Here is a 27411-nt window from a genome sequence, read left to right on the forward strand (position 1 = left end):
AGAGGCTCGCAGTGAGACTGCTGTCCTGATTCTCACTTTGTAGAGCTACTGTCTGCAAAGCAGGACACAAGTCTTCATTTCCTCTTTGACACTCACATTCCCCAAACCACTGTTCTGGAAGCTGCTATTCTTCCCATCTTATGTCAAAACACACCGAACCCCAGCACATCTTAAGTGGGTTAGACGCAGGAAGTGATTGCTGACCCCAGCACGCTCACATTGAGTCTTTCGTATTTTGATGTTGCTATGTGGAAATATTTCTGCTGCGTGCAATTTAAAGAAAACAGATCGTGGGTCTTTTTTACGATTATTGATTCAGGTGGTTTCTTTGTTGTTAATCGAGAGAGAGAGAGAGAGAGAGAGAGAGAGAGAGAGAGAGAGAGAGAGGAGGGAGAGAGCTAGATTAATACAGACAAAAAAAGACAGAGGGAGACACAGAAAGACAGAGAAAGGGAGAGATTACAACTCTTTGGCTTTTGCTTGGGCAATGTTCTTGCTCCAGTAAAGAAAAATAGGTCTTTCTTCACTTGCAAATCTTTCCCGAGTCTATGTACTAGGGTAACAGTTTAGTTCTTACCGTTTTGCTTTTGGTTAAGGATGCAGCACAGGTATCAGTGTTGAGTGTTGGTGGAAAGACAATGCAGGGGTGTGTTCAAACGGCACCCCAATGCAAGTTTCTAAAGACTGTGTGTGGTTACACAGAAATGATATCATCAATTTGTGGGGAGTGATACCTTGCCTGCACTGCAGTTCCTGGCATTCTCCCAGCAGTGCGCTAAGACACCTCTAAAATGCATTAGACTCCAAAGAGCCTGAGGATTTTTATCCCTAATGAGCTTGTTGGCACAAAGGAAAAAAGCAAGACTTTCAGCTCAGAACATTTGGTTGGGAAGAGGAGTGCTGCTATTTTCTTTTTTGTTGGTGTTTGTTTGTGTGTTTGTATGTTTGAGGCAATGCAGATCCCCTGTACAGATATCAAAGTGCTTTGTATAGGATGATATTGTTAAAAAACAATATCTTATGAGAAGTACAAGCCTATCATATTGGAATGTGAGAAAATGAGGGTGATATATTACAAATTCCAGGCCAGCCTATGCTGTATAGCAAGTTCAAGTCTGGTCTGGACAGCATGGGCACTCTACTTCAAAAATAAACCATTTAAATCGCCTAAAATACTATTGCATTTATTTACACATGGGTGCATGGGTGCGTGTGTGTGTGTGTGTGTGTGTGTGTGTGTGTGTGTGTGTGTGTGTGTGTGTGTGAAGCTTGCAGGACTCAGTTCTCTCCTTCCACTTGGGATTGAGTGAGTGTGTGTGTGTGTGTGTGTGTGTATAGGAAGCTTGCAGGAGTCAGTACTCTCCTTCCACTTGGGATTAAACTTGGATTGTCAGGCTTGGCAGAAAGTATTTTACCTATTGAGCCATCTTGCTGGCCCTCGTTTAATTCCCTTTAAAAAAAAAAAAAGCTGGGTATTTGTATTCTCAAAATTAAATACATTAGGTTATTTTATAGGTAGAGACAAAGTATTTCGAAATAAAATACAATAAATTTCAGACATCAACTTTTGTGATAGCCAGAGGACAACATAACAACAATGTTACTTTCATGCAAAAAGAAATCGGAAAACTATGCCTACTATCTGCGAGACCAAAGAGCAGTGGAATTTTATTGCAGAAGGATTGGTCCAGACTAACTGATAATGTATCTGCAATAATTCAGGAAGAAAACGCCTTCTTGTAGAGACTCATTCCCCATCCTCTGTGGGATAGAGTACTTCTTGCATCTTCTGGAAGATTAGAGTTCTGTCATTGGTTCCCACTGTGTCTTCCACCTAGGTTTTCAGCCATCTATGCAGGCACAGCACTAGTTTGAAGGATCTGACAATTAACAGGAAGCAGATAATTGGTGGCAGAGGCCACTGAAGCAATCCCTCTGGATGAAATCAAAGAACACCTTGCAGGCTTCTGATAGAATTCTATTGTATGTATAGAATTGTATAGAGCATACAGCATTGACACCATAGGAGTCGATCTTCCAGGAAAATATGGCTTCATTTGTAAGAATAAAACCTCAGGACTCTCTGTCTTCAAGTCTAAAAGTCTCTTTCAGGTTAAGTTTTCTTGCTTCACTGTGGCAGTTTTCTTGGCCTCACTCACATATCTTTCTTGCCCACTGTTGAGGAAGCCATGCTCATCATTTGATTATGGCATTTACTGAATTGTAGAGTCCCTTGAGAGGGCATTGCTTCCAACGCATACCAAATTCTAGCTGAAAAATAATTGTGACTCCCATAAAAGAACTCAGAAGGAGGCGGTGGAGATTTAGTTAATTATAGAAAACAGGGACTGGAGGACTACTTGTGGCCCTCTAGTTGACTTCAATAAACTCAGTAATCATAGACGAAGCCTGCCCTGCTGGAGTTAATGAAGTAAAGCAGAGTTTCTGCTCCCTGTTTCAAGAGGAAAAATAACAGCAGAGCAACAGTGACAGTCACACAAATTCCAGATTTCAATGGAACCTTTAAACCATGTTATGGAAGATTAGCTAGACATGATGGAATAAAAATATCGCAAGTTCGCTCTCAAAGGGTGTGTGGAAATGCCACGAATACTATAAAGGGGAAAGTTAACACTGAAAATTTTTTCCAATAAAGGAGTGGAACTGAGCTGGGCCTTGAAGGAAAAACAGAAGAGGAACCCGAGTTATCATGAAAGGGAAAAGGCAAGGGCTGGCAAACCTGATCTGAAGCCAGTTATTCAGAAAGTGAGTACCTTAGCCACAGCGTTGTGGAACTATGGAGCAGGGGATTGGTGGCCAGTTTTTATGATGAAAATATTTTATTATTTTGAACATGTGACACAAGAATGCTGAATTGACATTATTGCCACCCTTTTCTTCCTCTCAATTCCTTGTCATCCCCGTCCCTTCAACTCATGATCTTGTCTTCTTTAAATAACACACACATACTATATAGTTATTACTGGGTCCATGTAGTGTGGCTCTTAGGAACACACGTTTAGGGTTGATCACTTTGGGCTGGATAACTTATCTGGGCATGCAGCGCTGGAGAAAATGTATTCTTTCTCTCTCAGTAACCATTGATTGCTTGAAGTTCTTCATCTGGGTGTGAGGTCTTCCCACAATGATCAACACTTAGCAATTTAGAAAGAGGTGTGTATGGCTCTTGGTTTCAGAGGTAACACTCCGTGATCAGCTGTCACCAGTTTCTGTACCCTTGGTACAGGCAGAATGCCAGGGCAGAGGGGTGTGATAAATCAGTGTTGCTCATCTCATGGTGTTCCGAAAGCAGCAAACGTGGAAGGTATCAGAGACAGATGACCTTTGAAAGGTACCCTGCCCCATGATCTGATGTTTCCATCCAGCCCTATGCCCCACCACCTCCTAATAATGCCATCAAATTAGACATCCATCAATGGATTAATCCACCAATGAAATCAGAGTCCTAATGTCCTAATCACTTGTCAGTGATTGGACACACCAGCTGAGGGTGTGGACTTGTGGAGTCCAATCCACATAGAGGGATACTCCCTGAGCCAAGACACACTGGGGTGGGCCTAGGCCCTACCCCAAAGGATGTGACAGATTCTGATGACACCCTATGGAAGGTCTCACCATCCTGGAGGAGCAGGAAGGATATGTGATAGGTAGGGTTTTAGTTGGGGGGGGATGGTAGGGGAGGCGGGGAGGGAGAGGGAACTGGGATTGACATGTCAAACAATCTTGTTTCTAATTCAAATAAAAAATCTGAAAGAAAAAAAACTATTATCCTTATTTTGTGGCAGCATAAATGAAATACAAGATAAACAAGGGGGTCAACGTAAATAATGAAGTGATGATTGCCATTTGTGAGTGTGGCAATGAAGGGAAAGCTCTTTTTCGCCTTTGCCCTTTCCAGCCCCTGAAGATATCCACATGGCAAAACTCAGAAAATTTAGCATAGACTGGCTATTACAAATCCTTGTCGATATAGATAACAGAATGACATCCTTTTCCCTCAACCCCAAACTAGACTGGCTAAGGAACATGTGTATTTTTCATTCAAAACAACTCCCTTTCCACCTTCAGGAACTGGCAGAGTTCTTTTCCTCTTATGCTTGCTAGTTAGGAAGAGAGATCTTTCTTGTAAGATACAGTTTTTGATAATTTTTCATGCTTTTGTTACTACTATGCCCAATGACTTTTTTTCTCTCATTGTTGGATGCCAAAGCACTTTGACTTTGTGCCCTATATCCAACCAAAAGATTTCTTGAAATAATAGTAATGCAGAAGTTACATTAGAAATATTGGGGTAGTAATCTATTGATATATTTATATATACCTTAGTTCTGGATGTTGAACTCAGTGCCTCATCTACCGTTTACACATAGTCTACAACTCCCCTTTACTCTCAGCCTTGGGAAATTACATTTTCAATAATAAAAAGAAGAGCCTGTGTGTTTTAGACTAGGACAGTGCCTTGCTTTCACCCCAGGCAGGATTCGTCACGAGCAGCTCCAGAGTTTACCTTCTCTCCTCAGCAGTTCTAACTTATCACCTCCTGAAATCTACTGTCTCAGGAGTCAAGAACACAAACTGTATTTCATATCCCTTACACCTCTGCTTTATCTCCTCCATTTGGATGATGTAATATTCTGACAAAATCGCGGGGCTTAAATGCATTCGGCAGCTTGGGTTCAAGTAGCTCCTTCTCTCTAATTCACATCAGAGACATCAGCAGGACATTATTATATAAACATAAACTGTTGAAGAGTGTTTTCAGATTTCGCTGACATCATTTCTATTCACCACTTAGCAAGCACTGTTTATTTTTTTTAAATAATTTTACTCTTATTCTGATAGCCAGTCTCATGGTTTTAAGTAACCAGTTCAGAGTCTAAAATGGACAGTAACTATTGAATACATCGCTATGTAAAACTAGATCTTTAAGGGGTTTTTCTGCGAGATGGAATCTTTCCTGTTCTTACCTTGGGGAGGTAAAGAGAATATTGTATGAAATCCTAGTTTTTATTTAATGTGATTTGTACAGGCCTCCTGAAAATATCAAAATGTGATCTTTATTAACCCATTGTCAAAGATACAGAGTTTTAAAAAATAAATACATTTGTAAGTGAAGCCACTGAAGGACTTTTTCACTGAAATCCTAGTAAAATTCAATATTCTATTAATCTAGCTTTGCTTAGGGCTAGTTGTGATATTTCACCTTCTAATATTCCTATTAGATATACTAGTCATTTTTTCTTGTTCCTTTATATTTGCAATTCCCATTTTCCAATCCTTAATCCACAGCTGATTTCAAATCTCTTATCCTGCCATGAATTCCATGGTGCTGACTAAGACAACCGTTCCTGAGGTTAATTAAGCATTGTATACAATTCCTTGATTCAAATGAAAATGATATAAGCTTTTAACAAAATTATTTTTTCTTTCAAACTCATTCCAAATAATTTGGAAACTTAAGAGGAATAGTGTTTTCATGCTGTCTGGATTTTATGCAACCCAGTTATAGCAAGACAAAGCCCCATGATTCCTCTCTGTCTTTCCTCAGATGTATGTATTCCAGGTGCAAGGGCATTCATGACAAATGGGCTGAACCAACTTTCCACTTTCTAGACAGTTATTTGCAAGGTGAATATCAGGAACCTGAAGAGTCCCTGGGATATGAAGGAGCTTGGAAAAGTAACTCTATACAATTCCTTACATCCTTACAGGCTCACCTGATGGTTACATATACAGAGATGTTATTAGGCTTATCTAACTAGAATATAGTCTTTGAAAATGGGACTGACCCTGAAACCATGTATCTGTAAGGAACTTGTATCCTAAATGGGTATATTGCCTGCAAAAGAAAGAATATCAACATTCTCATTAGGATGTAAAGAAAACTCAGAATCTCAAAGGGCAACACTGAAAATATCTAAGATATAATCTGAGATTACCTAGCATATAGATAACTAGGAACTCTTAGCCTGCATTAGACAAGACAACCAACAGACACCAGCACTCATAAGACATACATATTGCAATGATCTGGCAAATCCCTTAGAGAAAATATAATAAAATTTTCTGAGGAATTAGGAAAATCACTCTAGAATGAAATAAAATATTTTTAAAACTTCACCAATTTTTTACAAAACATAAAAAAAGAAAATCCAGAATGCAAAAATAATAATGAAAATTTAAAAGTTTCTTGAAGTCTCAATTGCATATTCTAGGTGATATAAGAATGTGACCACAAAACTCAATGAAATCTTTCCAAATTGGACATGAAGAAAGAAATGGAAAAAAGTAATAAATTTCATAGAGTTATCAAAATGTATATAAATATGATATTATTTCACTAGTGTCTAATTATTTCATTATTGTCTCAAAAATCCAGGTTGTTAAAAAAAAACTCACACAAATGCATATCAGAAACAGAACCACTAATAGAATTTGTTAAAACTTTCAAAATATTGTAAAATACATAAACCCACAGAATTAAGAAACTCACACTCACACCATGTCAAATCATACACATATAAAATAACAAACTTTTTGAATGTATTTTCCAAAAGATAAGAAAAGTTGAAAGAATGTATGCTATTAACAGAACTGATAATAGACACTTTTCTACTAAAAGGGGAAATGAGAGTAGAAGGAATAGAAAAGGGAACATAAACGATACATATTTATAAAATCTCTAAACTCTTTTCTTTACATGTGTTCCTCTTCCTTCCTCTGTTATTGTAGGAAGCTCTTTCAAATGGCACCAAGTAGGATCTCTCCTTCCTGGTGGCCTTACTTGGGTATCACTCGTCTCATTGAGTGTCAGTCAGTATTCCAGAATTTTAGATATTAACCATTATAGTTGTGATACATCACATTTTGACTTCCAAAAAGGTGCACTGAAAAGCAACACAGATGATCTGTAAATGTTGGGTATTATCAATATATATATATATATATATATATATATATATATATATATTAGCCCAGTTATCCTATTTCTGGCAAAGGGAAACAGCTAGCTTGAGGGGGTTCTTGGGGTGATGGAATGGTTCTCTATGCCCACTTGAACGATATTTATATAACAGATGTGTGTGAAATTTCTTCTCCCTCTACATTCTTTTTGTCGGAGGTGGGAGGGGGAGGGTTTATTTACTTGGCTTACACTTCCTCATTACAGTCCACCACGAAAGGAAGCTAAGGCGGGAACTCAAGCAGGGCAGGAACCTGGAGGTAGTAGCTGAAGCAGACGCCATGGAGGAACACTTCTTACTGGCTTGCTCCTCGGTGCCTTGCTCAGCCTGCTTTCTTATAGCACCCAAGACCACCTGCATAGAGCCAGCATCACCCACAGTGGGCTGGGTTCTTCCACGTCAATGTCAATCATCCCTCCACATTTTTTAAGTTGGGCATTCCTCTTCATTACTCCTAAAGGACAAGGAAAATCGACCGAAAATACGAAGAAAGATGAGCTAGTTACTTGAGAACATCAAGGACTCAGGATCTGACAAAGAAAATGTTTCTGAAGTAGCTAAGGTAACCTGGATTTTCATCTTACCAACAACGGCACCCACTACAAACATACTGTACCACTGTTTTCTTCCTCTTGCCATGTAAGAATCCCTCTGCATCAGCCTGGACTCGGTCGACATTTCAGTTGCCAATCTTCGGGTGAAAGAATCGGGCTACCTTTTAACTAGTTATAACCTAACTCTATGTCTCTGCAGAACATTTGTGTCTTCTCAAAGAAAATCTACAAATTATCTCCATAGTAAGAAAGACCATCACTTACTATTCCTGTCTTCGTTTCTTCATGGTCACATAAATCATGTATTTATAGAGATGTTGGCGTTTGGAAGACAACTTGGAGTTTGGAATAAGAACTCATACAGATGCAGAATAAAATACTGCTCTGACCCTCTCTCTCTCTCTCTCTCTCTCTCTCTCTCTCTCTCTCTGTCTCTCTCTCTGTGTGTGTGTATGTGGTGTGTGTGTGTGTGTGAGAGAGAGAGAGAGAGAGAGAGAGAGAGAGAGAGAGAGAGAGAGAGAGAGAATTTCACTCTCAAATTCTGTGTTTTAAAAAAAAACTTAAGGTTTCTCTTTAGAATTTGAAGAGTTCTTCTGGGAAAACATTCCTACAGAGTGACATGCAGAAGTGTCCAGTGAATGCTTCATTTTATGTTTTCCTCGTTCTTACCTGGATGGATAACATAAACGTAAAACCCCAGGATCATTTGCAAATTTCTTCATAGCTTAAGTTTGCCTCAGAGACATTTGGAAGTATGTGCTGAATGGAAAATTTGTTTGGGTTTGTTCTTTTATAGCAAGCATTTCTATGCGCTCAGCTTCGTGCAACATAATTTGTATTCGTCATATAACCATTACAAGTTCTCTGTCACGTTTTTGCAAATATAAATGGCCAGAGTTTGAGTTCTGAAAACAAGCCAACTGACTGCAGAGCCTGTAACTTTATCCACAAGATTCTGACCGTTTTTTGAGAGGATCCAGTCCAGAAATGGCAGGAGAAATAGATAGATTTTGATGATGTCAGCAACCTACAGAAGACTAGTTCATTTCGTTAAGTGCTGTGTGCAGGGAGTTTGACCATATGAACTGACTTACATTAAGAAATTTCACTTCACTGTATTACACAGAAATTCTAAGTTTAGAAGTCTAAAAGGTACTATATTTTTTGTTCTTGATATTATAAGTAATTTTTAATGGATTACAGAATTTAATACATCTTTTTGATAGCATTAAATACCAATACCCCAAAGGATAATTCATGCAATGTTAAAAATAGATTTTTATACATGTTATCTCTGAATGGAAAATTTGAACTTCAGAGATTATTCACCACATACTGAGACTAAGCAGAATAGTTATGCAATATGATAGCCACTAAGTATTTTTCTACATGGCTGACAGAAAAAAAAAAAGTGAAACCCATCACTTAAGACAATGCGAAGAAAAACACTCGTTTGTTAGACAGTCCACAAAGAAACCTATAAAAAGAATGAGAGATATGTGTCTAGTTCATAAATCCAACTGCATTTCATAATCCTTTAACAGTTCTGATTCACAATGAGATGCTAAATGAAAGTTTGAAATTTTAAAAAGGCATCAGTGTGGAAGGTTGATTATTTAGAAGCAGAATAGTAAAGGTGGGAGGGATGAAAGACAAAATTGGGAGAAGTAAATTTGATCAAAGGACATTCTGTGTGTGATGAAAATGTCACAGCTGGGGCTGGACAGATGGCTCACACAGTTAAGAGCACCTGCTGCTCTACAGAGGTCTTGGGTTTTGTCCCCTGCACCCGTGTGGTGGCTCACAAACACCTGATAGTTCCAATTTAAGGTGAAATGATATTGTCTTCTGGCTTCTGTGAACACCAGGTACATCATACATGTGTGAAGCCAAACACTCATATTCATAAATGAGAAGAAACTGTTGCAAGGAGACTCATTTTTTCACAGTTGATACACACTAATTAAAAAAAGAAAAGAAAAACGAGATTCTTCTTTCGATTATTGTGACTATTGCGCATTTAGCATTTCCAGAAGAAAGATGTCAATACAAATATGTTTAAAAAAAAAGAACCTCTGTTTTAATGCTCTCCAGTGAAGGCTTACAGAAATCAAATTGTAAGTGTGTAAAGTGGGGAATAGAATGAGTGACTCTAAGAAAAAGGAAATTTTCATTTGTAAATACTACACAGAGTACTGTACTGCTGAAGTGGTTAATTGTATGCCTTAATCTGACATGATATTTTACCTTCCATGACACATATCAATACAAATAAGATTGGGAGAGAAGGAGAAAGAGAGAGAGAGAGAGAGAGAGAGAGAGAGAGAGAGATGGAGAGGGTGTCAACTTGGGGCTAAGTGTGATGGTATACAACTGTAATTCCAAATTTTACAAGGAAAGACAGACAGATCAAAAATTCAAAGGCAGCCTGGTGAACATAGCAAACAATATCTCAAAACAAACAAATAGAAAATAAACCATTATGAAAAGCAAGTTACCTATGGTGAAAAGTAGGATAAGCTTTGCTTTTTTGTTTGGTTTGGTTTGGTTTGGGTCTTGCTAATTGTTCTTCAGTTCTTATGAAAGGTGGCAAGTATCCATTAAACATAGTAATGATTAATGTAAATTATCTTAGCTACAGTAACTTTGGACAATAGTTCTCCCGGTTGCCACATCTTAATTTCCCTCTAAACATATCATGTGTCATTTGAAATATCGACTATACACTAAAGTATTTTAGTAGGCTTGCATATCTTTGTTGTTTATAGTTTCAAGTGAGCATCTAATTTTCACCTTCAAAATAATCTATAGCTCACGTGCTATTAAAGCACCCACAGCTAAACACTGAGCCATACTCCTGGAATCCAGCTGCTGAGAGGGAGGAGGGATGAGCAAAGGAGCCAAGACCACGCTGGAGAAACCTGCAGAAACAGTTGACCTGACCTAGTGAGAGAATGGAGACCTTAGTCATAAAGCTGGAAAACCAGCATTGGACCGAAACAAGCACTCTGAATGTGGGTGCCAGCTAAGAGGCCAGGGCAGTCTCTGGGACCTCTAACAGTGGAGCCAGTGTTTATCCCTGGAGCACAAATGGACTTTGGGAGCCCATTCCCTATGGAGGGATACTATTGAAGCCCAGATATGGGAAGGTGGGCCTGGGCCCTCCTCCAAATAATGCGATGGACTTTTATGGTCCCCAGTGGAGGGCCTCCCTATCCCTGGGGAGTTGATGGGGTGTGGGTTGGGGGTTAGTGGGGAGCATGGGAGGATGGGAGGCTGAGGGAATGGGGGATTGATATGTCAATGAGAGTGCTTCTAAAATAAATGTAAAAAAGCCAACTTATGGATATTAAGGTAAAGAGTCATCATTTCAAAAATATGTCAGTCATCTTATGTTTTATTGAAAATAGATTCTTTACTCACACAATACATCCCAACCATAAATTCCCCCTCCCTGTATTCCTCCCATCTCCCCTCTTCCCTGGATCCACTCCCCCCCCCATTTTCTCTTCTGAAAAGAGGAAACCTCCAAGAGATGACAGCAACACAGGACAAAAGAAAACACAACAACACAAGGCAAGAGCCCACATATTGAGACTGCACAAGGCAACCTAATAGGAGGGAAAGAGTCTTAAGATGAGGCAAAAGAGTGAATACTTTAGGCAAAAGAATTGAACACATGAAGAACCTTAGATAGAGCAATTCAATTCAATTCCAAAGGGACCCATTCATGGTGGCTATTCCTGTTTGTCGACTTTACTGCATCTGGAACTAAATAAATCCCAACTTGCTATGGTTGATTTTTAGTTAACTGGATCTTTCGAAGTAGGAAGACTCATCTTATATCCACATCACCTGATGTCAGAAGACCCACCTTTAATCTGGGTCACACCATTGCACACAGTCTAGACACAGAACATGGAAGAAAGGAGGTTTTGCTCTTTGTCTGCTTGGCCTCACTCTTGCTAGCAAGTTCAAATTCCTTCTCTGAGATTAGAGCCTACTTCTTCGAGCTTCTGAAGAATACTGAGGACCAGCTGAGACATCCAGCCATGGGAACTAAACAACTACTAGATTCTTGGACTTTGTGTTGATGGAAACCATTGTTGGACTAGCTTAACCACAGCCTGTAAGCCACTCTCAGAAATCACATGAACACACACACACACACATATACACACACCAATGTACACAGACACATAAATACAAACACCCACATGAATGCACACACACAAATATTTGAAGGAATATATATAAATACATATGCATGTATATATAAAATGGGGTATGTATATAGAATAAATGAATATGTGTGAATGAATTAGTATATGTATTTATATTCTTTCTGTAAGTTTTTCTTCTAGAGAATCCTGACTATAATACACCACTCTCCCAAGGAAAAACAATGTAACTTTGCACTGAGATGACAGGACAATCTTAAAACGAAGACAGAGATTCATCCCTTGAATTATCCTCCTCCCCTCTTCATGCTAATGCTCCAAAGAACATGGCAACAGTGATCGACTGCTACTCCTTTGACTTGGTACTGCTATCTGTCTAACATCACAGGACATTAGTCTCATAGTCACCTCCTATTTTATTTTATCAGTCTTCTAAGGCTATTACAGCAAAGCATTCAAAATTTGGCCCACGAAAGCAAGATTTACAATCCCACAGTTCTGTTGGAGAAACCTAAAGTCAGGCTATCCGGAGGCTCATGCTCTCTCTGTAGGCTGTAAGTGAGAAAGCTTCCGTTTTCTGTGGTAGCATCAGGTGGTTGCTAACAATTCTTAGCATCCCTTGCTTTAGTAACGGATCTTCCGCTTATGTCTACAAATCTGCTTGCTTCTTCTGTTTTCACTCTTCACTATAGTGTGATAAAATGCAGTGCACTTAGATGTTAAGCACATGAATTGCCAGTGCTGTCCCTCTACAGTGCTCATTTTATTGTATTTTAAAACTAGCTCTCACTAAATTGCTTCTGATAACCTTGAACTTGGGGCCCTCCCTCCTCAGCCTTGTAGAGTAGCTGGGAACACAGGCTTGGGTCACCATAAGCAGGTGAGTTCTGCTCTGCTCTCTTAAGATTGCCATTCCTAGTGCTACGGCCTAGACAAGCTCATATGTTTTTTTTTTCCTTAGTTAATTACAGCTAGAGAGACTCTACGTCTAAATACAATGATTCTTTTAGCTTCCAGGTCCACATGACTTTTGAAGGAGGGCACTAATCAACCCATTGCTGCCTCATGCCCTTGTAGGCACAAGGAGAAGACTGTCCTAACTGAGTTTTAAGAAGTAAATGCCAAGGTTTGGAGACGGCCAGTGAGAGAAACTCATAAAAAGAAATTTCAGGTAGCTTCTAAAAGATAATAACCAACAAAGAAATCAAAACCTCTATTCTCCAAATACATGGGAATAAATTCCGACGACAATTTGAACTTGGAAAAGGACCAAGCTCCAGAGATGAGTGTAAGTAGTTGACACTTTGATTGAAACATTGTAAACCCAAGAAACTATGGTCATGACCCACAGGAACAAAGAGATAACAAGTATATGGTCTTTTGTGACATGAAATCTATAGTAACTTTTTGTATTGCAATTTCCAAAGGGTTTTAAAGATTCTGTGGGGGGTCTGAATAAAATTGGCCCCAATAGGTCCACAAGGAGTGGCACTTTTAGGAGGTGTGGGGCCTCGTTGGAGGAAATGTATTATAGGAATTGGGTTGAGTTGGGTTTTAAGGTTTCAGATGTTCAAACCAGGCCTGCTGTGCCTAGTGGCCAGCTCACTGTCTCTTCCTGGTGTCTGAGGATCCAGACATCGTACTTTTAGCTCCTCTCCAGAACCACATTTGCCTGCGGTCCACAATGCTTCATGTTATGAAGATATTAGCCTAAACCTGTGAACTGTAAGCCAGCCCCCAATTAAATGCTTTCTTTCATAAGAGTTGCCAACGTCATAGTCTCTCTTCACAACAATAAAAATGCTAACTAAGGCAGATTCCACTCATTATACCTCTCCAAGTAAATTCTCGTGAATCAAAAAGAGCCGTCTATACAGTTGCAATGTGCTTAGTATAATAAAAAACCTCCCAGGTTCCACATCTTGTCATCTCATTGCTCGAAGAAACTTAATTATGGACATAGCAACTTATTCTTGATCGAAGAGATAACAAGTGGAAGATACAAACACAGGGCTCCTGGAGTCCAGGATAACATTTTTTTTCAATATTATAGACTCTTAACTATCTCACCTTTGAGATCTATTCTCTAAAACAACAGAGGAGATAAGCAAAGGGCTTATGTCTGTGAGGGCATGACCTGAGACAAACAAGGAAGACCTGCTCTGAAGGAGAGGTTCTTGCCACCCCACCCCACCCCCCTCTCTCTCTCTCTCTCTCTCTCTCTCTCTCTCTCTCTCTCTCTCTCTCTCTCCCTCCCTCCCTCCCTCTGTTTTCTGAACACTACAAGGCAAAAGAACTGCTGTTCTCCACTGCATGCCCTGTCATAATGAAACAAAACCTCTTAAAACCTACGGTCCCCAATAAAGATTTCTTTGTATAAGTTGTTTTGCTTGTGTATTTTGTTAGTGACAAAAAAAGCAAGTAGGCCCATGGCTCAATAAACGTCAGTGATCACAATTAGCATTAATTAGGTACTAGAACAGTTTACATCCCATTTTATATTTCAATTAATATTTGTCAATAAAACTCAATGTCTTCTTTTCACATGTCACCATACTTATACAGAAGTCCTTGTCACATGTATATTTTACCTGAAGGCTGTGAATGCCTGTCAGGAAAGCCATAGCTATGAAGTGAACCACACCCAAGATTTTCACTTAAGTAGTTGGGAGATTTCTCTCATCAGTCAGAGAGCTGCCACTGTCCCCATCTGCAGAATGCAAGTTTTCCTTGGTGTGTTGAAGATTCAGGCAGAATGATAATATGAAATTCTTGACATTTGTAAGATATTCCATTAGTGTTCATGTATTTCTTGAGATGGACAATGGTTTTTCCACTAGTCAGAAGTTTTTCTGAACTGTGATCTCTTTCGCGGACATAACATAAATGTGTTTTTAATTTCATATTCAGTGACATGACATTTCCCTTGAAAATAATTTTCTTTTGTAATGATTTATTATTTCTTAGTTCTAACAACTCATCTTCTGCCACTTTGATAATTTCAGAATAAAGTATACAAGCAAAAATTTCACTTCGCTGGGTTTAAATTGATTGACACCTAGGCACCACCACACAGAGAAAAGCAGCAACTTGAAGATTCTTAATCATTGATTAAGAGTTTGCATAACTTAGAGGTAGAAATCCAAGGCCTGTTTCACATTAGATGAGAGCAGAAACCCGTGTGGAAGCAGTTACTGTTAAACTAGAGTTCTTCTGATTGCGCTATTTATCAGGTTGTGTTTCAGATAATTAAATAGAACTATGACCAACATGAAAGATTATAGCTACATTTCATTTTTGCATGGGTCTGTTGAGATTTAGAAATTCCATGCAGGGAGAACTGGACCGTTTCCAGTGTGGCCCATGCTGAATTAGGCAGCAGCTGGTGAAGAAGGGACAACCCTGACAGCTGGAGTAAAGTGATACGTGGTTTTTGCTTCGTGTCACATTAAAAATTAGCTGTAAAATAATTATAAGTTAATGTGGAATTTACTGTCTTGATTTCAAAGTTTAAACAGTCTTTCTTGGAGCCATTTTTAAGGAGGCCAATGTAGAGTTATTTAATCTCTGCTCAGGCTAGCAGGTGTGCCTTAAAACCTAAAAAAAAAAAAAAAAAGTAGACGTGACTTAAAATCATTTCCTTGAGTTTCAAGCACTTCCACATGTTTTGAAAAATAGTCATTTAAATTTTGCTTGAAACCCGGGAGAGGTCATGGGGAGAGGAAGCCGTGAAAAGTTTAATCCCGCAAATCTTATGACACATGGCATGATGCAATGAGGTTCGGAGCCAGAGGGCTTGAGTTCAAGCCTCAGCTCTGCTAATTGCTGACCAGGAGGATGAGGGGAGAATTTATATGCCCAACTTGAAAGTCATACATAGTACCTAGCTTCCAAACAAGGTCATGCACGTTACTTACAAATGGCCACACTGTTCTCAAAGTATTCTCTAACATACTTCTGAGCACCCACGGAAGCACACTTATGGAGCACTGTGTGAGATTAGACAATATTAGGAGACTCTGACACTTGAGATCCATCAGCAACTGTGCGAACTGCTAGCTTAAGGTAACGCACCAACTCAACCTCAGATCATACTACATTTCTTTTGGAAATGTCATATCATTTCCACATTGGATTCTGGTGGTTGTGGAATCAAAAGCAAGTGAGTGTTGAAAATCAAAGTAGAACAGGAAATGAGGGTGCTGGCATCCAACCTTATTCCAGCTTCTGAGACGTACATAGGTCCCCAGAGGCGCACATATTTCATTAGCAAGTAACTGTGGTGAAGAGTAAAATAAAAACATTTTTCTTTCAACCTATGTGCATTATTGATTTTAGACAACTACAAAACTGTTAGAATGTGAATACATTTTAAACTGCTTGGTTCTTGACACTCAGGCTACAGCACCATTAGCAATATATTTAGCCCAGGCGTCTGTGCAAAATAATATTGAATTATTATAGATGCCATGAACCGTGGGATTTGCCTCATGCTGGAGTATCAGGGTTCCCTAGTTCTTCCATGCTGCCCACTTCAGTGCTTCTGGCTAGCCCATCTCCATTCCCCTGGGACTCCTTGACAATCTATAGAACATCTCTCTAGCAGGCATCTACAGTTGCCGTACTTGGCTGGGGATCAGCCTAACTTTATCCCCTGTTCCCTCCTCCATTTTAGTCTTAGACCTGATGCTGTCTGCTCATCTGAGTCCCTCCTGTCAGTTCACCTTGATCTCCTTTGGCCTCAGCCTCATGGTGTGGACCCAGCATCCCTCTAATTCTTCTCTGTTACCCCTTTCAGATTTTTCTTCCAGCCCATCTCCATTCTTTTGTGACTGCAGAACCACTGTCGATTAGGGACACACATCTGGGACACAGCCTTTCTTTGCAGCCCTTCTCCATTTCCTAGGGACTTAGGACCACTCTCTCCCAGGGACTCAACAGCTGCCACACTTGGACAGGACTAAAACTGGATCAACAACAACCAAACTGGATCCACAACAGCCAAAGATTGGAACACCTTAATGGCAAGACCAAATATCTACATTAAGAAACACTCCAACTGTCGTAATTCCAGACCCCAGTGCAAAAAAACACAAACAACCAAGGCAATATGCTTCCTCCCAAATCTAGAGCCTACTAGACAAAAGGCCATGACAAAAGCAATTTAGCTGAAGCCTCTGATAATAACAATTATGAATGTGTTCAAGGACCTTAAAGAGGACATGAATAAATTCCTCAATGAAGACCATGAAAACACAAACAAACAGTTGAGTGAAATAATGAAAGTAACTTAATACATGAAAGTAGAATTCAACAAGTATCTAGAATTTCTAAAGAAAAGTCAAACTGAAATTAAACTTGAAATGAAAATCTCAGGAAATCAAACAAAAAACATTAGCCAAATACCTCACCAAAAAATTAAAAGACATGGAAGAGAGAATTTCAGGTCTTGAAGACAAGGTTATAAGAAGGGCATAGTTCACTCAAAGAAAATGTTAAATATTAAAAAAAAAATCCAGGTAGAAAATTTCCAGGAAATACGTGACATGATGTATACTGGCTGGTTGTGTGTCAACTTGATACAAGCTAAAATCATCAAAGAGGAAGAAGCCTCAATTCAGAAAATGTCTCCATAAGGTCCAGTTGTAAGGCTTTTTCTTAATTAGTGATCAATGGGGGAAGGCATAGTCTATGATGAGGGATGCCATTGCTGGGTTCTATAAGAAAGCAGGCTCAGCAAGCCATGTAGAGCAAGTCAGTAAGCAGCATCCTTCCATGGCCTCTGGTTCAGCTCTGTCTCCAGCTTCCAGTCCTGCTTGAGTTCCTACCTTGATGTCCTCCAATGCAGAATTATGTCCTGGAAGGGGAAGTCAAATAAACAGTTTCCTCTCTAACTTGCTTTTAGTCATGGTGGTTTCTCATAGAAATAGAAACCCTAAGACACTGAAAATACCAAACCTACTAATATCAGGTAAAGAGGAAGGAAAAGGAACCCTAGTAAAAGGCACAGAAAATAATTTTGTAAAAAAATCATAGTACAAAATTTTCCCAATCTAAAGAATGAAATGCCTATCAAAGTACAAGAGCATACAGAATAGGAAATATATAGAATAAAAAAATATAAACCTCTTCACAACTGATAATCAAAACACTAAATATATATAACCAAAATATGATATTCAAAGCTGCAAGAGAATAAGACCAAGTCATATATAAAGGCAGGGGAACTAAAATAACACTTGACTTTTTAATGGAGATCCTGGAAAGACAGAGGAGCCTACACAGATGTTCTACAAGCTCTTAGATGCCCTCCCAGGCTTCTCTCCCCAGCAAAACTATAAATCACAATCATTGAAGAAAGAAAAATATTTCATGATAAAAAGTAAATGCAAGCAATTTCTGTCCTCAAATCCATTTCTAACAAAGGTATTGGAAGAAAATTTCCAGTCTGAAGAGATGGCTAACTAAACCCAAGAGAGCACAAGGAGTAAATATTCCCACAGCAGTTCATCAAAAGAGGTGTGGGGTGCATATCGCCACAAGAAAGTAACAGAAATTAACAAATTAACAACAGCAGAAAACAGCAGAAAGAATACAAATTCATAGAAACTGAACATCTCACTAATCAATGAAAACTGGGCCAAAACATTAAGTCCACGAGGAAATTGAAAACATTTTACTTTGAATGAAAATGAAAAGGCAACATAGTCAAACTAATGGGACACCATAAATGTAGTTCTAAGAGACAAGTTCGGCATCAAGAGCATACATTTTTTTAAAAAGCAGGAAAAAAACTCAGATTAATAACTTAATTACTTACCGGAAATTTCTAGAAATAATTCTCCAAAAAGTAAGTGGAAAGAAATAATGAAAGCCAGGGATAAAATCAATGAAACAGAAACAAACAAAACTTACCAAGAATCAATTAAAGAGATTTGTTTTTTTTTTAAATAGGCAAGTTTGATAAATCTGGAGTCAAATTAACCAAAAGACACACAGAAAGGATATGAATGAATAAAATTATAGATGAAAGGAGACATTACAACAGACACAAAGGGTATTGAGAGAGTCATAAAACATAGCTTAAAAATCATATATTCTATCAAATTGGAAAACCTAAAAGAAATGGATGAATTTCTTTATGTCACAACCTACGAAATAAAATGCAGACAAAATAAACAATTTAAACAGACCTGTAACCCTTAGTAAAATAGAAACTGTAATTTAAAAAAAATCCTAGCAAAAGAGGGCCAGGGACAGATGGATTCAGGACAGAATTCTACCATATTTTTGAAGAAGTAACAGCAATACTCCTTAAATTATTCTGCAAGATAGAAACTGAAGTAACATTTGCTAACTATTTTTATGAAGCCTCTGTTAACCATGACACCAAAACCACCCAACGACTCAACAATAAAGAAAGTTATATACCAACATCTCTTATGTAAAATACCGATGCAAAAATTCTCAGTAAAATACTTGCAAACTGAACTCAAGAATGTATCAAAAAGATTACCCACTATAATCAAGTTGGCTTCATCCCAGAAGTTCAGGAATAACTCGATATACGTAAATCAATAAGCATAATTTATTACATAAACAGCCTGAAAAACAAAAACCACACAATCATCTCATTAGATACAGAAAAGGCCTTGGACAAAATCTAACATATGAAGGGTTGAACATAAAATCCCTGGAGAAACTAGGGATACAAAGCACATATCTCAATTATAACAAAGGCAATTTACAGAAAGCCCAGAGCCAACATCATCCAACATGGAAAGAAACCAAAAACATTTTTTCTAAAATAAGGAAGAAGTCAAAGATGCCTCATCTTGCCATATCTACTTAATATAGTGCTTGAAATCTTAGCTAGAGAAGAAAGGCAACTGAAGGAGATCAAGGGACTATAAATAGTAATAAATACACATCACTTACAGGTGTGTGTGTGTGTGTGTGTGTGTGTGTGTGTGTGTGTGTGTGTGTGTGTGATTCTAAGGGTTCCACCAGGAATCTTCTACAGTGATTAACACATTAGCATCTGATGAAAGAAGACATCAGAAGATGGAAATTTCTTCCATTTTCACAGATTAATAAGAATAATACAGTGAAAATGCTCATACTACCAAAAACAATCCTCACATTCAATGAAATCCCCATTCTTTACAGTGGGATACTTTGCTCAGCCTTGATACAAAGGGAAGGGGGTTGATCCTGCCTCAACTTGGTATGCCAGACATTGTTGACTCCCCAAGGAAGGCCTTACCCTCTCTCAGTAGTGGATGGGGCATAGGAAGTGGGGGAGGGAGGGTGGGGGTGGAAGGGAGGGGGGACTGGTATTGTTATATGAAATGAAAAAAATGTAAAGAAGAACACAGTAAAAACTGAAGTACCTACAAAAATTCCAATACCATTCTTTGCAGAAATTGAGAAAACTATCTTCATCTTCATATAGAAACACATATCCCCCAAAACAGGATAGCTAAAAAAAATTCTGAACAATAAGAGAACTTCTGGAGGTTTCACCATTCATATTTCAAGCTGTATTGCAGAGATATAATAAAATCAGCATGATAGGGACAGGCATTAAAGCAGACACAATGATCATTGGAATCAAATTAAAGGCACAGGCATGATTCCACACACCAACAGATACATGGTTATTGATAAAGTGCTGGTCAAACTGAACTCTGCATATAAAGAAGGAAAATAGATATATCACCCTATACTAAACTCAAATCCAGATGGATCAAGGACTTCAACATACAGCCAGACACCCTGGATCTGGTCGAAGAGAAAGTGTGGAAGAGAACTGAGCTCGCTGGCATAGTAAAGGACTTTCTGCACAAGACACTGCCAGCACAGGCATCAGGAGCAATAACTAATAAACAGAACCTCGTGCACCTGAGAAGCTTCTGCCCAGCAAAGCACACTATCAGTCAAAGCAAAGCAGCATGCGTAAGATGTGCAAAAGTTCAAACCAGAAAAAAAAAAATCCCAGCACAGAGAAAAGGAAGTGGACACCAAGTCCCAACCCTTATCAATTGATACTTGATGGGAAAATCAGTTTTCTCCAATGGGGCACCATTGGGTGTATCAATGACATTCTTGGGCAAGACTCATTCCCACGGATACTTAGCCAACACAAAATGAACCTTGTGGTTTTTTGTTCTTTTTGCTTTGTTTTTTGTTTGTGTTTCTTGGGTTTTTTGTTTGGTTGGTTGGTTTTTGTTTTCTGTTTGTTTGGTTTTGCTTGTATATTCTGTTGTGTAAACATAGCATATTTTTTTTCTTTTTGAGAGTGCCAACAAAAGAAAATATATCAAGTCTGATGGACAGAAAGGTGGCAAAGTTCTTATAGGTACTGGGGAAGTTAGAATAGAAGGAGGATGATGATAAAAAACACAGATATGCTTTGAAAGAAATAATTTTTATAAGTTTTAAATACCTTAGATATAAATATTTGGTTAATAAGAAACCAGAAGAAGAGAACTGCATTAATTATTCCATCAATGTTTGTTGAATATCTAAGTGTGCATTTTGAAAATGCTACCGGGTACTGGTATATGGATTCTGTTGGAATGATGGAATCTTCTACATGCAATCAGAAGTGGAAATCTGAGCACTTGGGCTCACTCTAACATGTCATTGGGGTCACCTTATGGAGTGCATTTTCTTCTCTTGTGTGGCAACATAAGGACTCCACCCACCCCCCCCTTGCAGGGGACAGATACAGGGGTGTGGTAAGACAGGTGCCAAAGGACATAGGTTTAAGCTTAGAAAGGGCACACATCAAACCTGAAACACGAAAGAGATTGTTACACAAGTTTTCAAGCCCAGCATAGACTGTTGAGGCTCTTTATATTTTGGTAAGGAAATGTTCCAGGCCCAAGTTCCATACTTATTTAGTAAAAAAAGAGTTGAAAACTGTACATATTGGATTTTCTTCCTCAACAAAACAGCTGTCTGTCAGCATCCACAGCAGATAAATTCAAAACCTTCTTTTATCATCCCTCCTGCAGATATGAAAATCCATACACATTCAGATCCCTCATATTAAAAATGACAGAGTATCTGCATAAAACCAACACACATTCTCATATCCTTTAAATCATCTCTAGATTACCTATAACACCTAATGCAATGTAGTTGTATATAAATAGGTATGTTGCATTGTTCAAGAAATACTGGTAAGAAAAATCCTATAGATTTTCAGTATATAAACATTTTTTTCTGAATATTTTCAACCCATAATTGATTGAACCTATAAATGCCAAACCTACAGATCTGAAAAGGCTGCTTACGCCTGACTCTATAGAGCGAATTTTGCTGCAAAGACACAAACAATCTTTAAAGATACGCTCACAGGCTGGGCATTGGCGCACGCCTTTAATCCCAGCACTCAGGAGGCAGAGGCAGGCGGATCTCTGTGAGTTCGAGGCCAGTCTGGTCTCCAGAGCGAATGCCAGGATAGGCTCCAAAGCTACACAGAGAAACCCTGTCTCGGAAAAAAAAAAAAAAAAGATACACTGGCAGCAGTTTATCAGTTACTAGTAAGTAAGGTCTTTCGACAATCATACTTTGAATTGGTCTTCCCAGAAATGATACCTTTATCAAAGAGTGAACGTTTAGTCTTCATCTTAGAAAACAAACATCGGAACTGTGAAGGTTTGAAATTGCACAAGTTAGTTTGCAATAGGTTCATGGACACTGACAGGAAACATGAAATTCTTAAATGAGGCAGAAAGGTTTTTCTTAACCGAAACCGCAGAAGAAACAGCATTGGTATACTCAGGTCCCAAGAGGGATGTGGCAAGGATTAAATGACCCTTGATACACAGATGGTGGCATAGATGAAAGCTTGGGGAGTCCAAGTTTTTACAGCAGGTAAGAAATACGATTGCCCTTCCTTCCAGAGGAAGATGCTATCTCCATAGAGTCTGTTCATCCTATGAACAGCCTGGAAATGACAATCCACATCAGAAACAGAAATTCTCCAACACACAGAAATGTGAGAGATCAATAAAGAATTATCTCCCAACAACTGAGGGTCACATGTCACAAATGCTTAAAGAAAAGCAAGGAGGTGAACACTAAATGTGAAAGAGGAAACGTCTCCTTGCAGGGCGGTAACATCAAGAAGCACTGTGAAGATCAAAGCAACTTAAGCAAAGAGGGGTTGTGCTTCCAGTCTTGGTTTGAAGTTACGGTCCTTCAAGGCTGAAAGGCATGGTGGCAGGGAAATGAGGCAGCTGGTCACATTGTATCCACACTCAGAGAGCAGAGAGACAGTGGTGGTACTCAGCTCGTTTTCTCATTATTATTGGCTCTGGAAATTCAACTCAAGGGATGGTGCCTTAAAGGGAGCAAGGTATCAGAGCACACACTTGTAATGTACCCATGCCTACAACCAAGGTAGGTTTGTCCCTCCTCCCTTAAACATCTGGAGACACTTTCAAAGATGCACCCAGAGGTGTTTCCATGGTGATTATAAATGGAGCCAAGTTGGCGATGAAAATCAACCATCACAATAGAACAGTGTTTGAAGCAAGAAAAAGAAAAACCAGAGTTTGTTATTACTTTAATTAAAAACTTAAGTTATGGCCATAATTCTTATCTCATTAGAGATACAACATAAATAAAAATAAAAATTATGTTATTTTCTTCAATGGGGCAGCCACCAAGTTGCCTGTACTCCAGTAAAGAATATCCTGCCCACACTCATAGAAGCAACCCTAATTAAACTCAGTGGGTCACAAAAATATATATAAAAGCAGGAGAGGCACTAGTTAATAAATGGAAATGCATATATGTATGAAATTGACAAAAGTCAAATCAAATAAACAAATACATGATTAAAATAAAAGAATAAGGGAAGAAAATCATGCAATAGCCTAATACAATACACTTAGGATCTTGTTCCCCACAAAGCCAAATTTTTTTTTTTACAAGTTTTTCACAAATATCATTCGAGGTAGCAAAGAGAAAAAAAAAAGGGACATAACAAAATGCTACCTGAATTTTTATTTGCTTTTAAAATTCTACCTTCTAATTTCATTCACCTTCAGTCTGACTTAAGATCCAGAAAAAGGGCTTGAGAGACCAGCCAGGGGTTAAGAGCACTTGTTGCTTTTGCAGGGGACTGGGGTTTAGTTACCAGCACAAGCATTGTGGCTCTCAACCATCTGTAACTCCAGTTCCAGGAGACTGAAACTTCCTGGACACAAGGCACGTGCATGCGGTATACATATATTCAAGTATGCAAACAGTTATACACTTAAAAACATTTTAAAAATACTTTTAAAAGTGTTTTGGATGTTTTACAAATCCAGAAGAAGATGAAAACATTGCTGTTATTGAGGCTACTATAAAACAACAGGTCCTTGCAGGCACTTTCAATAATTAGCCAAATACAGTACTATTCTACAAAAGACTTAAAGGGAGCAAGGTATCAGAGTACACATTTGCAATCCCGGGACGGGGAAGGCTGATACAAAAGGATCACAAGTTCAAGGCCAGACACAGATCCTTGGTTACTTGGTAAGAGCCCCTGCCCGCCAAAATAATCAAACAAGAAGTTTACTTTGAAATTATTTCATTTCAAAAATACATATCTACTTATGCCTTTGATTCATTTATTTTTATTTTTCAGAATTATAAAACAGCTTAATTGTGCTATAAACCTAAAAATGCTTTAAAATAAAATTGCAGCAGTTTGAATGAGAATATCCCCCCTCCCACAGGCTCACATGTCTGAATGCTTGATCCTCAGTCAGTGGAACTGTTTATGAAGGATTAGGAGGTGTGGCCTTGTTGGAGATGTCACTTACAGTGGACTTTGAGGCTTCAAAAGCCCATTCCAGGCTCTGTCTGTATGTCTGTGTTAGTAGGTCCGTGTCTCCCTCTCTGCCTGTTGCCTCTAGATCAGGGTGTAAAGCTCTTAGCTATTACTCCAGCACCATGCTTCCTGCCATGATAATAGACGAACCCTCTGAAGCTGTGAGCAAGCCCACAATTAAAATTTTTTAACGAGCTGCCTTAACCATGGCATTTCTTCACAGCAATGGAACAGCAAGTAAGACAAAATCCTGTTCCTTGAGGCCACGGAATGAGCTTTTACACGGTTAGCAATTGTACAAGCTGAGAAGACAGATACATTTTACCTATTTTTTTCATGTAACCACTAAATAGAATCTGAAAACTCTATTATCTAGCTCTAGAGATAAGATGGTCTACACATCTAAATTTAACAAGTCCTTTCCCATGTCAGATCTTGCCTCTGACCATCTGAAACAAGAGAAGCAGCCAGCGCTAACAAACTTGGGAAGAGGAGAACGTCGCTGTGGTATATAACACATACAAAGCTCCCTGAGTATCAGCCATGGGTCCAAAGGAATTTGAATGACTGCCACATTCTTCACCACCATAAGACACAATGAGATTTATGGATTCCAATTACTCTTGTCTCTCAGCCTGAAAGTCAAGTTCTAGGAAGTTGTCCCAGTGACACTGTATGGATGTGGGCAGTATTGACAGTGTTAGTCCATATCGCAGTATCCATTGAAATAATGAAAACTTAAATATTGGTCAGCATGGAATAGTTCAATAAACTAATATTCCCCATTGTGGAAACGTTATGTGGCCATTAAGCTTAATTTAGGGGACCAGGAGTGTAGACTGGTGGAAGAATGCTTGATGAGAATGCACAGGGTTCCAGAACTGTGTGTGTGAGCACATGCATATATATGTTTGTGGGTGTAAAATTAAAATCAATGATACTTCTAATATTTAAAAGTCAAATAATTCAAGTACTATGTGAGCTTTCTCAAATACACATAGCTACAGACATAAGTAGAATAGAAAAAGATATGTAAAGGACCACATACTCAAAGATCATCATTTGTTCTGTCTATTGAAATAACCCTCTATTTGGTCTTTATTTCTTCTGCCTTCTAAACATTCTTGTACTCTGGGAAGACACAGTTGCAAACTGTAAATGGTGTCACATTTTCCAATTAAAAATACTGGAGCCTTTCATCCAGATTAAGGATAAATAGATGTTACCTTTCAGCTTTTAATGCCTATTTTCCCTCCCTGTCTCCCTATCTGCCTCCATTTCTACCTTCTCCTTCCCTCCCTTCTCCATCTCTTCATTTTCTTCTCATTTGTTCTAGACCCCTTTCTTACCCCACTGCTTTCTTACATTCCTGATCATTATGCCCCAAAATTCCACTCAAGCAGATACAAGTACTCAAGACCACTTGTAAATATACATTGCTTTGACTCTCCCTTACCGTACAGTACAAATGGATCAACAAATCCATAGCTAAAAAAGCAATTTATATATCCTATCGCATTCCAATAAAGAGGCAAAAGTCTTTACAATGATCCTTGAAGCAAGACCTTGGCGAGAGAATAAACAATGCAAAGGCAGTTGGCTTCTCCCTTCAGTATGTCTGTAGCTAGATGATTGGTTCTCCAGAACAAGGGTGAGATCTGCCCTTTCTATGCCACCATTTGGTCATAGCGAGCGGATAATCTACCGGTTTCTGCATGAGCAAATCATAGTAAGCAAGAATGTTGACGCATTACTGTCAAGCACACCCTGTGCTCATCACATTGACCTTTCACACCAGCTGTAGGTTTGCAACATCCCTTTGACTTCTCGGTGACCCAATTTTTATGGCAGTAAAACAGAATTCCATTTAGTTTATTTGTCTGCTTCAAAATTTAATCCTCACAATGCTTCAAAATTTAATCCTCACAATGCTTCAAAATTTAATCCTCACAAGTGTACCTCTAAAATGACATCACTTGGCTGCATCCCTTAATTTGACTCTAGCTGTGTACAGATTGGAGGTAAATGACACACCAGGACTTGTCCAAATCCCATAAGCAACTAGGATTGGAATTGAGAAATAAGTGACAGAGAAGAATAATTGGTACTATCACTCAGTTTCCTTTTACCTACTTCTAAAGAAGTAGGTATCTCTAGTTCATATTATTCTACATTTGGGTTGAATAATTTTAGTTCCTACATGTGAGAAAGAACATGTGGCATTTCTTTTCTCTCTGTGCCTTATTTTATTTGATACCTTCTCCTATTGTTATGTAAATGACAAGATTGTGGTCTGTGTGACTAATGATATTAATATATATTATACATGCGCATATATATACATATACATATTCCATTTTCTTTGTCCATTAATTCAAGAATATTTGGATTGATTCTATATTCTACACTTAGCTATTCTATATAACACTAAATTTAGAGAGAAAGAGTAAGTTCTGATATTCTATAACACAGTATAATAGCTGTAGTTTAGCACAATCTAGTATATATTTTGTGAAGATCTAAGACAAAATTTTGAAGATGCCTAACCCAAGGAAATTGTGAGAATGAAATTCTAACTTCCTTCATTGGACCTATCCTATTCAATACTGCAAGCATGTGTTGAAAAACAACACTGAACCTCTTTAATATATGAGTTAGTTAAAAATATAAAATAGTTTGCTAAAGGGACCATGCCACAGGCAAAGCAGAGAATTGAACCAAAAGCATGTAAAGTCACAGGAAAACTTGAGCAGCTGATATGTTTTGTGCATCTCAGTGACCAGGTAAAACTCGGAACTTGCACGTGTGTGTGTGTGTGTGTGTGTGTTATGGCTAAGGAATGGGTGGCATGGCTA

This window comes from Cricetulus griseus, chromosome 10 (assembly GCF_003668045.3).
Source record: "Cricetulus griseus strain 17A/GY chromosome 10, alternate assembly CriGri-PICRH-1.0, whole genome shotgun sequence".
NCBI lineage: Eukaryota > Metazoa > Chordata > Mammalia > Rodentia > Cricetidae > Cricetulus > Cricetulus griseus.